Source organism: Equus asinus, chromosome 20 (assembly GCF_041296235.1).
Source record: "Equus asinus isolate D_3611 breed Donkey chromosome 20, EquAss-T2T_v2, whole genome shotgun sequence".
NCBI classification, from domain to species: Eukaryota; Metazoa; Chordata; class Mammalia; order Perissodactyla; family Equidae; genus Equus; species Equus asinus.
In genome coordinates, this window is record NC_091809.1 from 38,012,501 (window position 1) to 38,023,522 (window position 11,022).

General features: G+C 39.9%; 1 pseudogene; it reads right to left on the reverse strand.

The window, feature by feature from the left end:
* Positions 1-819: 819 nt before the first annotated feature.
* On the reverse strand, positions 820-3,841 carry LOC106836047 (zinc finger CCCH domain-containing protein 7A-like; annotated as a pseudogene).
* Between the last annotated feature and the right edge of the window lie 7,181 nt (positions 3,842-11,022).

Genomic DNA, 11,022 nt, shown 5'->3' on the forward strand with positions numbered 1-11,022 from the left:
TTAATGCCTTATCAAATATATGATTTGCAGATATTTTCTCCCATTCTGTGGGTTGTCTTTTTATTCTGTGAATAGTGTCTTTTTTTTAAAGACATCTATATATAAAATCTTTATTACAGGCAATATTGGTCCATACACTACACAATACCAACAGTACAAGTTTAATTGTTCAAAATCATCATTTCCACAGCAAAAGACCAAGAAGTAAAATTTGAGTCAACTGATTATTTTTCAAAGTATTCTCAATGCACATTATCCTCAGTTCCCTTATTATAATGAAACATACAAATACAGAAAAATACCCCGTTTAATGTATACTAGTGTTAAATGGTTATTTGGCTTAAAATCTGAGTTAAGAAAATCCTTTTTAGCAACCTACGTACAGATAAGTAGCAAACTTTATTATACTAAACAAATTCATTCCACTTAAAATGTGTAAAGAATTTCATCCCTCATGTGTTCTGATCCTAATACAGTGTTTATTCTCTCATCATCATGGCTCTTATCTGAAGGACCAACTCAAGGAGTCATCCTAGACATAACCTTATCCTCTTCCCCAACACACTTCACCCAACAGTCTGTTCAACAGATGGCAGCTGGGTGGCAGTCACTTCGCCACTTGATGCCAATGGTGCCGTAAGAGCATGGCCAGACCCATCAATCGGCCTGTTTTCCTACCTACTGTGGGTTGCTGCTCAGGAGGCATGACAGACACCAATACAAGCAGAAATTCTACAGCTTCTCTGCTACGTGCCTTAGAACACTATTGATTTTTCTGGTCAATGCTCTGATTAGGTAACATAAATAAAAGCCAGCATATTAGTTTAAATCTTTAAACAAAAAAACTATACTTTCCAAAGTCATTATCATTTGGGGCAACTAAGTGATCTTTTCTTGCTTTGTTGAGCTTCATCTTTAGGGTATCTCTTCTTTCTTCCCATTCATGATGTTCAGCATTTCCACGTGCAAATTTACAGCTGCTTCCTTCCGTGCATATACCTATCACAAATACTAAAATACCCTGTTGGAAAGCAGTGCTGCCAGCAGTACTGGTCGTCTTCCGTGTGGAACACCTTCTCTTCGTGCTTCTCCGAGGAGATGTGGCCTTGCCACTGCTTCTCACTATTACAGTTCTTCCCGCACATCCAGCAGTGAAAGTCCACGGTGACCTCGGCATAATCTGTCGACATGTGAATCTGTTTTCCGTTTTCCTTATTTGACTGACTGGCTACATCATCACTTTTTTCATTTTTTTGACTCTTTAGCCAGAGTTCCTAAAACTGCTCCATATCTTGTGTCCCATTGCCTTTCATGTAAGTCTACCCTTCTCACTCCTCAGGACTATGAGCAAAGGAACAGTTTTCAACATATTGACATTTTTTCCCAGAAGCAATATGATTGCACAGATCAAACTGTAAAGGCATTTGTTTCTTTGTGGGGAGAGGATGGATGTTCATCTACTTCTTACATTCAATAGACATCACTCTCATCGCATGACGATCTTTGGTCCACAAATGTCTTGCTTTTGCACTGCAATGTTTTCTGTTTTTGTCTAGCTTGATGACTTGACCATTTCTCAGACACTGAGAACACAAAAATTTTGTCTTCATATTAAGACATCCAGGCATTATTTGATTGTCAAGTACCCGAGCTCCAGGAACATTTGCTTCCAATTCTGACAATACTGTTTAGATTCTCGAGCAATAGCATCATGTGAGATACCTGTTTCATTCTGCAATATCCAGACTTTCAACTCTATAAGACTATGCACATAAAAGCACTCATCTTCCCTTAAACAGCCATATCAAACCTCATGGCGACATAAATCAAGCTGACATTGACCATGAAAAGACCATATTTTGGAGTATTTTACTGTTGTCTCTCGCAAAATGTGGACAAGGCACTTATTGTCTTCAAACTCATGCTTTGTAACTGGGTGAGAACAAGAAGTAGAATTACCTTTATTTCTTTTACTTATCATTCTAGGCTTATGATCAAAACATTTCTCACAAAGGAATATAAATTCTCCCAGATGCTCTTGGAGAAGTTTGAACATGGTAAGGTTGACCTTTCTATTGCCACCAAAGAAGGCCTCTCGACTGAAGGCCCCTTTCTGCTCCAGTGTCCAGACATCTATCTCTTCTTGGCAGTAAGCAAATGTGCAGTGGCCTGAATACCTACATTCCTCCTCAGCAGCCACATCTGTGCATATATAATAAGGTCCTTCATAATTTGTTTTTGTTGGTCATGGACATATTTTTTTTCCATGATTTATCTTCAACATTCTTTATTCTACCAATTAAAATATCCTTCTTACATTTATAATCTATATTAGCATGGTAAGTGAAATCCATTAGCTTAGGGCCTGATTTTACAGAACAGATCTGGCAAGCTTGTCTCAGCTCGTGGGTTCCTTCAAGGGGGTGTCTGGGGGTCACTGATGAAGGTGGTTTAGTAACTGCACTTCCAAAAAAGTTTCCAAAGTCATTTCTAGGGTGACTTGAAATCCCCAAGAAACTCTCAGGAGCAAACAGACTGCTTGGTCCATTCATAAGTCAAAGGGAAGAATTACTGCTGTTAAGCGATGTTCCCTTTCTAGAAGTTGAGGTGGACAGATCTCGTTTGGATTCACTCATTGAAAATGAATTTAAAGAAGAACAGAAATCTTCTAAGGATGAACTCAGAGGTGGATACAGCGCTGAGACGGAGGGTGGTGGAGCATACCTCGCACCAATGGGCAAGGTGCCCAACAGAGACACCGAAAAGGGTATGCTAGGGCTGACAGTGGCTGTCGGAAGGGGTCCTCTGACTAAAGCTGATGGCATAACAGCTTCATTAGTTTCAGGTGAAGAATCAAGGAGGTCATCTATTTCATCTCCAAGGACCACATCTCCATCATTTAAAAAAGCTTCCGGCATAGTGAAGGGAATTTTTCTTCCATTTGCCAACACTGTAGATGGCAGAGAGCTCTCTTCCACTTGCAGTGGCAAAATAGAACTGAAGAGCTTAATAGGAACTGAGGCCAGCTCTCTTTCAACTTGGTGAGAAAAACTGGATGCGGGTATAGAAACAATGGGAACTGCTTCTTGCCTTGGAGTTAATAAATCTGGCTCAATATCTTCCACAGAACAGTTCAAAGCCTAGAAATTAAACCAAATAATGGATCATAGTATGTTCAGGATTCTAAACTATGAAACCATCTGTAAAACTCACTCTAAGAGAGCAATGTGGGTCCTCACAGAAATGTGACTTCGTTCTTGGTAGCCCCATTTCCAGGAGCTGCTTTTAAGGAGAGCTCGGCTCTAACGTATGCTTTTCTTATTTTAAATCCCAATTTCTGAGCCAGTTCTTGAGTTAGTTTTCTTACATGTTCACCCTGAGGCACGCTGGGCAGCACTTGGCTACAGCGTCATAAGCCTCTTTGTATCTTCCTAAGTCACTCAGAGCCTTCGACTTCTGATACAGAGCTTTGCAGTTACTTGCATTTAAACTGAGGACTGTATCGCAATCTTCTAAACATTTATCATGGAAACCCATATTAGAATAGCAAGCAATATGATTTATATGTAGTTTTTCAATTATTTCTTTAGGGATTAAAATTTCTTCAGACTTTGCATAGCTACCTATATTCAAAGCTTCCAGTGGATTGGCTCAGTGAGCTGTTCCAATCACATTCTCCATATGCATCATGTCCTTCATTAAAAAGATTTCTCACCAGCGCCCGTAGACATACCGCATATTTTTCCTGTGTTCCTGGATATGACAGCGGTGATTGTATCAACTGCAGTCCTTCCTTAACGTTCTGCTGCCTTTTTCTCCTCTCCTCGGACACGCTGGACATGTTCCCTCGCACATCCACTTTCTAAACGAGCAATCTGGTACAACTGTTCAAAAAAGGCAGGCATGACAAAGGAGGGTGTCCGATAGGAAAGGACGGGACACAGTGAGCTGGCTGTGGTGGACTCTCCTGCGACCCTGTGGGGACGCTGCACCCGCGGGGGTGGACAGCGGCGCGCGGGGAGTGGCGGCGGCCTGGGCGCTCGCTCTCAGCTACCGGTGACGGTGGCGGTGGCGGTGGCGACCGGCTGCAGTGGCCGAGTAATGTCTTTTGATGCACAATTTTTTTTAAATTGCATGAAGTCTACTTTATTTTTTCTTTCGTTGCCTGTGCCTTTGATGTCATATTCAAGAAATTATTGCCGAATACAGTGTTGTAAAGCTTCTGCCCTATTTTCTTCTAAGAGTTTTATGGTTTTAGGTCTTAGATTTAGATCTTTCATTTATTTTGAGTTAATTTTCATATATGGTGTTATGTAAGGGTTCAACATTATTCTTTTATATGTGGGTATCCAGTTTTCCCAACACCATTTGTTAAAAAAGACTGTCTTTCCCCATTGAATAGTCGTAGAACCCTTGTCAAGAATCATTAGAGGGGCCGGCCCCATGGCCAAGCGTTTGGCTTTGCCGGTTGGGATGCTGGGTGCAGACCTATGCACCACTCATCAAGCCATACTGTCAGCATCCCACATAGAAGAACTAGAATGACCTACAACTAGGATACACAGCTATGTACTGGGGCGTTAGAGAGAGAAAAAAAAGAGGAAGATTGGCAACAGATGTGAGTTTGGGGCCCATCTTCAAAAAAAAATCATTTGACTATATATTCGAGGGTTTACTTCTGGATCCTCTATTCTATTCTTTTGGCCTTTATGTCTTTATGCCAGTACGACACTGTTTTGATTACTATGGGTTTGTAGTAAACTTGAAATCAGAAAGTGTGAATCTCTCAGTTTTGTTGTGTTTTTTCAAGATTGTTTTGACTATTTTGGGTCCTTAAGATTCCCAATGAATTTGAGGATGAGTTTTTCTATTTCTGCCAAACATATCATTGGGATTTAGGGGAAGGCATTGAATCTGTAGATCACTTTTGGTAATAATTACATCTTAACAATAATAAGTCTTTCAATTCATGAACATGAGATGTGTTTCCATTTAGTTACATCTTTAATTTTTTTCAGCGAAGTTTTGTAATTTTCATTGTACAAGTCTTTCATTTCCTTAGTCAAGTTAATCCTTAAGTATTTTCTTCTTTTTGATGCTATTGTAAATGTACTTTTCTGTATGCCGTGACAGAAATTCCTTAATTCCTCCATTACTGTCTTCTTTTGTGTTTAGTTGATTTTTTGTAGTGAAATGTTTAAATTCCTTTTTTGTTTGCTTTGTGTATATTCTGTAGCTATTTTCCATGTGGTTACCCTGGGAATTATATTCAGCATCCTAAAATTATAACACTTTAATTTGAATTTATACTAGATTAATTTCAATAACATGTAAAAACTCTACTTCTTTACAGTTCCTTCTCCACCACTTTTGGTTGTTGATATCACAAAATTATACCTTTTTTTTTTTTTGAAGATTGGCCCTGAGCAAACATCTATTGCCAATCTTTTCTTCTTCTTCTTCACCTTCTTATTCTCCTCGTCCTCCTCCTCCTCTCCTACCCTCCCCCTCCCTTCCCCCTCCCCTCCTCCTCCCATCCTCCTTCCCCTCCCCTCCTCCCTCTGCCTCCTCTTTCTCCTTCTCTTTCTTCTTCTTCTTCTTCTTCTTCTTTTTCTCCCTAAAGCTCCCCAATCCATAGTGGTATATTCTAGATGTAGATTCTTCTAGTTGTGCTATGAGGGACATCGCCTCAGCATGGCTTGATGAGTGGTGCTTGGTCAGTGCCCAGGATCTGAATGGGCGAAACCCGGGCCACCAAAGCGGAGCAAGCAAACTTAACCACTTGGCCATGGGGCTGGCCCCACAAAATTACATCTTTATACATTGTATGTACGAAACAAAATAATAATACTTTAAGTGCGTTAGTCTCTTAAATTCTGTAGAAAACTAAAAGTGGAGTTACAAACCATTGTTACAATAGTACTAGCTTTTATAATTGCCCTGTATTTTTCTTTATGAGATCCTTATTTCTTCATACACCTTCAAGTTCCCATGCAGTGTTATTTCATTTCATCTTGCAGTGTTCCCCGGAGCACTTATTACAGGGCAGGAACTAACTCAACTTTGTTTATCTGGGAGTACCCTAACTTCTCCCTCACTTTTGAAGGACAGTTTTGCCAGCTATAGAATTTTGGGCTAATAGATTTTTTTTTCTGTTGGCACTTTGAGTATATCAGCCTGCTCTCTTCAGGCTTGCAAAATTTCTGATGAGAAAGCTGTTGATAATTTAATCAAAGGACTTGAATGTGATGAGTTTCTTCTCTCTTGCTACTTTCAAGATTCAGTCTTTGTCATTGTCTTTTGAAAGTTTGATTATAATATGTCTTGGTAGTGAGTCTCTTTCAGTTCATCTTACTTGGAGTTTGTTGAGCTTCTTGAATGTTTATATTCATATATTTTATAACATTTGCCAAGTTTCCAGTCATTATTTCTTCAAATATTCTCTCTGCCCCTTTCTTTCTCTCTTCTCCTCCTGGGACTCCCATAATGCACGTGTTGGTCTGATTAAAGGTGTTTCCATAGGTGCCTTAGGCCCTGTTTTCTTTCCTTCAACCTGTTTTGTTCCCGCCCCTAAGGCTAGATACACTCCATTATCCTATCTTCAAGTTCGCTGATTGTTTCTTCTGCCTGCTCAAATCTGTCTTTGCATTCTTTCAGTGATTTTTGATTTCAGTTTTGAACTTTTCAGCTTTAGAAATTCTCTTTTGGTTTCTTTTCAGGTTTTCTATCTCTTTATTAATATGTCCATTTTGTTCATACACCATTTTCTTGACTTTCTCCACGTCTTCCTTTGGTTCTTTGAGCAACTTTTAGTCAGTCATTTTAAAGTTTTTGTGTAGTAGATCTGAAATCATATCTTTTCAAGGACAGTTTCTGTTGATTTACTCTTTTCCTTTTACCAAGCCATAATTTCTTATTTCTTTTATGCCTTGTGAGTTTTTTGTTGAAAACTGGACATTTGTATCTAAAAATTTGATAATTCTGGAAATCATATTCCCCCATTATCCCAGGGAAAAGGAGGAGAATCTGACTTTCATAGGTTTTTTGGTTTATTGATTTGGGTTTTTGATTGTTGTGGGCTTCTCTCTGCCAAGGATCTGCCTGAGGTGTAAACTTAAAGTCTTCTCAGATCTTTTCCAAGCTAGTGACTTTCCCTTGGCATGCATGATCCCTTTCTCATTTTCCCTGTATATGCAGTTACTCTTGAATATCCTAGTCTTTAATGTCTGGCTCCCCCACCAAAAAATGTGGTCCTACAACTCCCTTGAAAGTCATTTCAGCCAAAGGGTGAGGGCATTGCACCAATGTGGGTAGGTGCAACAACAATGGCTACCCACCTCTTTGTCTGCACCTCTCTGATCAGCAGGATCAATCAGCAATCAGAGTACAGATTCCTGATATTTGGAGGACAGAGATTTTTTTCCCATCCTATCTCCTGCAAGCTGTGTGCAGTCTACTCCAGGAACATGTGCAGAGCAGCTTGCCACAGGACTGGGGGCAAAGGATGGGTTGCTGTTACTATGCTAAGAGCTGAAATTGACTGAAATTAAATTCACTTTACTGTCCAAGCCTTCCCCTGGAAGTTGCAAGCCTTCAACAGACTCCAGAGCTCCAAAATAGTTCCATCAGACAGATTCTTCTCATGTGATTGTTGTCTAAGTGGAGAGAGAGATTCCTAGAGCTTCCTACTCTCCCATCTTCCTAGAATCCTCACCCTGAGAGTCTTACTGTATTTATTAAGAAAATATCTGGCACAGGTATACAGATTATGTGGCAGAGAAATATTCGTAAGTATCAATGGGTGAACATGAAAGAAACATTTGGTAGATGGAATGTGAATCCCTTCTCTAGCCTAAGGAACTAACCTTTACTTAAAGTTCTTGCAGCATCAATCCTGAAAATGAAAGAATGTCCTGCCATGTACTGAATACTGATACATGAATATTCTAATGTCTGCTGTACTTGACTATCATGAAGACTCTTGCAAAACTTGTAATTTATAGACAACAACTACACTCAAGAACCTGACAGTCACTTATTCTCACAAAGACTGCAATACCTGGTAGCACATATTTAAGTTGGGGGATCCCAAACCTGGTGGTTTCCCTGCAATATTATAACGCATACTCACGTCAGTGTCACATCAACTTCATGACTGGAATGTGACTTGTGTGCCATTACTGGTTACATTGGATGCTGCTCTTGGGTTTCCAGGTTTCTGTGAAGCTCCTAATGTGCATACTGCTGTTCTCTCAGTTTTGCATAATTTCCAATAAATTGTTGCTGGATAAATCAGTTGTGTTTTCTGAGTTGAAGACAATCTGAACCTGAAATGCACTCTAGTGGTTTTTCATTAGGATCCTTCTCTTTTTTTCCTAAACTAAACTAAGAAAACTTTCCTCTATTAAACCCACAATTTGCTATAGAAATGTGTTGATGGCTAAAGAGGGCTGGTGGATCTTCACAAAGCAAAGGAATTCCTTTTTATTTCTAGTTTCCCTTGAAGCTTTTTTTGTTGCTCATAAACAGGTTTTGAAGCTCATAAAATGATATTTTCATCAACTGAGATCATCATATGGTTTATTTTCTTTAGGATATTGATGTGATGTGAATTGACTGATAGCTCTTCTAACGTTTACCATGCAGGGATCTCCAGGTATAATCTTGAAATTCATCTACATGCATTATTTTGAGATTTGTTTTTCAGTTCTGAAGCCAATGTTTTATTTTGTATCATGCATTTATAGTCATAAATAACTGACCTACAATTTTTTTCTCTTTTACTATAATCATCTAAATTTAGAGTCAAATTACCTGGTTAGCTTTAGCTTTACTTCTATTTCCTAGAAATTTTTTCAAAAGGTAGAGATGACCAATTCTTGGAAGATTGGTGGAACTCAAATGTAAAGCCAAAAGAATCTATTTTAGATTTTGTTTCGTTTGTATATTTTAGGGAGGGTTTTTCACTGCTATTTCAAAACTTTTAATGTGACTGTTCTACTTAAGAACCATATTCTTTAGCCAATTTTGGAACTTCTTAAAATTTTGCTCAAATGGCTTTAAGTAAATGAACTAAAACAATGAACTGTAATCTTTAGCTGAGAAGCTGTGAGTCCACCTAAAAACTTTCTAGATGGTAAGAGGGGAGGTGTAGGCAGTGAGAGAGACTAAGCCTTTGCCACACAGAGCACAGGCAAGTTACACGTAAAAGGGAGAAGGTGTTTAGTGCCCCCACACCTACCATCCGGTGCCATTCTGCTCTTTTTTATCAAACAACTTCCCACAAACTCCCATAAAAACCCACTCAAGGAGATCCTTATCTATGACTCGCATCCTCAGGAAGGGGCCTCCAGTGTGTCTTCTCCAAGCAGCCCAAGTCCCAAGGAGAGGCAAACTAAGGCCCAGGAGACCCCAGCCCTGACTGCTGATTCATCTCCCAGCTGTCCTGAGTCACAAACCCCTTCCAGCTTACTCTGGCCAGATAGGAGGAGGAGTCTGAGAGTATCCCCTTCCCCATTGGCTTTTCCCACATTTCCTCAAGTTTCCCCGACACCCCCAGAGACAGGAAGGGACAACACGAGTTTGGAGGGGTGTCACTCCTGAAGGTTCCCAGGGAGGAAATTCACAAAGCAGCCCTATCACACCCCAGAATCACTGGCAGTCACCCCGGGGAGGGAAACCAGAGCATTCACCACTCACCCTCAAGGATACAAAGAGTAGAAACTGCCCCGCAGCCGCCTGTTCGCTGCCGGACCCCAGCCTGTGTAAGGCTAAGGCACCTTGCTCTAGAGCCTGTCCCTGCACCAGGACCTCAGTTCCTGAGGGCGTTGGACAAGCTGTGGGCTGACTGGCCTCTGCTCTGGTGATTCTTGGTGAAGGGGAGAGGGACTAGGAGTCAGATTCCCGACCCCTCCCCACTCCTCCCCTGAAGGAGATGATCTGAGAGGGAAGGCTGGAGCAAGAGCTAAGCTGGTCTAGACAAATCAGGAGTCTGAGGCCTTGTCTGTGGCCTTGTGCCAGGCCACCCAAGAACAGTGGACATTCAACATCCACGTCATGTGTATGAGCTTACTCTGTAAAAGATAATGTGTACAAAAAATTTATGCATATATATTTGTTTATCTCCATGTATTCAGGCATACTTATATGAGAAGTCCTGTACTATATAGATGAAATTAAAATGTTAATCTTTAAGAATTGGTTTGGGTCGGTTTTTTCCAATAACTTTTTAAATTTAAAAATAGTTTTAGAGTTATAGAAAAGTTGCAAAGATATTACACAGTTTCTCACCCAATTTCCCTTATCGTTAACAGTTTATATGACCTCAGTACTTTTGCACAACTAATGAAAATTATTGATTTATTGTTATTAACTAAACTTCATATTGTATTCAGATTTCCTTAGCTTCTTGTCTCATGTATTTTTTCTCCTCCAGGATATCGTATTTCTTTTACTCATTAAGTATCTTTGCCTCCTCTCTGCTCTGATAGTTTCTCAGAATTTCCTCATTTTTTATGGTGTTGATAATTTTGAAGACTACTGCACAGATATTTTGCAAAATGTCCCTCAGTTTGGGTTTCTCTGATGTTTTTCTCATGGTTAAACTAGGGTTGTGGATGCAGGGGGAGGAGGACCACAGAGACGAAGTACCATTCTCATCACATCATAGCAAAGTGCATGCTATCAACCTGCCGTGTCACTATTGGTGTTCACCTTGATCACCGGGCTGAGGTCCTATTTGCCAGGCTACTCCATTGTAAAGTTACATTTTTCCCTTTCCCTATTGTATTCTTTGAAAGCAAGTCACTAAGTGCAGCCCATTAAGTCTGTTTTTAATTTTTCTGTTATTTGTATTTTTCAAATATTTTACAATAGTTAGGATTTAATTGCTCATGAAAGTATAGTTAATAAGGCAGTTTTAAAAATAAAAAAGGCCTCTTACTGGTCCTGCCTCCATCACCCTGGCCCATCCATGGCTCTCTTTAGTACAGCAAGACCAACTAGACCAGCTTGATGTAGGCT